We start from the raw sequence: 1,856 nt of genomic DNA, 5'->3' as shown, positions 1-1,856 counted from the left end.
GTTGGTGTGTTTACTCTCACGTGCAGTGAACTTCACTGCTAACTTCAGCATTGGCTGAGCGACACGGTGGCGCAGCGGTAGAGTTGCTGCCTCACAGCGCCAGAGACCCGGGTTCCATCCCGACTACGGGCGCTGTCTGTACGGAGTTTGTACGTTCTCCCCGTGACCGGCGTGGGTTTTCTCCGGGGTCTTCGGTTTCCTCCCACACTCCAAAGACGTGCAGGTTTGTAGGTCAACAGGCTTGGTATAAAATGTAAAACTGTCCCTGGTGTGTGTAGGGTGGTGTTAATGTGTGGGGATCGCTGGTTGGTGGAGACTCGGTGGGCCGAAGGGCCTGTTTTCATGTTCTATCTCTAAACTAAACTAAACTAAACTAAAATGACCGAAGATAGTCACAAAATGCCGGAGTTACTCAGCGGGACAGGCAGCATCTCTGGAGAGAAGCCTAACCCGAACCCAGAGATGCTGTCTGACCCGCTGAGTTACTCCAGCATTTTGCCTGTATCTTCTGTTTAAACCAGCATCTGCAGTTCCTTCTGACACTGAACTAAATGACCATTTAAGTGAAAGCTTGTGTAATGGCAGCCAAAGCCGACTGGATCTCCCATTTGTAAACTACCATCGCCCCCATGTCCATTCGCACAGCGACCATCCCTGACGCACCGGGCAGTGGGAATAGCACCTTACATTCAGCTTGGCTGTCTTACAACCCTAGGGTATGAACGGTAGGGTAGGCGGCACGGTAGCTCAGCGGTAGAGTTGCTGCTTTACAGCGAATGCAGCGCCGGAGACTCAGGTTCGATCCTGACTACGGGTGCTGCACTGTACGGAGTTTGTACGTTCTCCCCGTGACCTGCGTGGGTTTTCTCCGAGATCTTCGGTTTCCTCCCACACTCCAAAGACGTACAGGTATGTAGGTTAATTGGCTGGGTAAATGTTTAAAAAAAAATTGTCCCTAGTGGGTGTAGGATAGTGTTAATGTGCGGGGATCGCTGGGCGGCACGGACTTGGAGGGCCGAAAAGGCCTGTTTCCGGCTGCATATATATGATATGATAACATGGAATCTGAGAATGCTCCTCTCCCCATCTTTGTACACTCATCTCCCATCCCAAAGCCCCCATTTCCCATTTATCCCCCCCCTCTTTCCCCTGTCTCCTGTCCCCTTTCTAGATCAGCACGGGTGTCAGGGGTTATGGGGAGAAGGCAGGAGAATGGGGCCGAGAGGAAAAGATAGAGCAGCCATGATTGAATGGCGGAGTAGACTTAGGGTTGCCAACTGTCCCGTATTAGCCAGGACATCCTGTATTTTGGGCTAAATTGGTTTGCCCCGTACGGGACTGCCCTTGTCCCGTATTAGGCCCGGACGGCGCTGTAGTCCCGGACAGTGTAGGCCTGGGCGCCGCCTGACGGAGGTTGCTTAGCAACCCACCTCCCGGCCCGGGCGGCCATCTTTGGTGGAGCGGGAGCACGTGGCCGCTGGCTGGTTGAGGTCACGTGGGGCGCGGGGTGGTGACGTCACCCTTTGTCCCTTATTTGGGAGTGAGGAAGTTGGCAACCCTACTAATACGGGACAAGGGCGGTCCCGTACGGGGACAAACTGATTCAGCCCAAAATACGGGATGTCCCGGCTAATACGGGACAGTTGGCAACCCTGCCCACAGACCTAACCCAACACTTTGAGTGTTTAGCATGCCGACATCAACAGCAACCTCCTACAGCGACACACTGCCCCCTGGTGTTGTCCACCACACATTGCCCGCAGCATTCCGCTCAATACAAGTTGCAATAGAAGACGGATGCAAATTGCTGGAGTAACTTCAGGTCCAACGCTACACTCGTCTGCACTTCTTTGCCA

The sequence above is a fragment of the Rhinoraja longicauda genome, chromosome 32 (genome assembly GCF_053455715.1).
Source record: "Rhinoraja longicauda isolate Sanriku21f chromosome 32, sRhiLon1.1, whole genome shotgun sequence".
Taxonomy (NCBI): Eukaryota; Metazoa; Chordata; class Chondrichthyes; order Rajiformes; family Arhynchobatidae; genus Rhinoraja; species Rhinoraja longicauda.
This window is presented reverse-complemented; position numbering follows the sequence as displayed.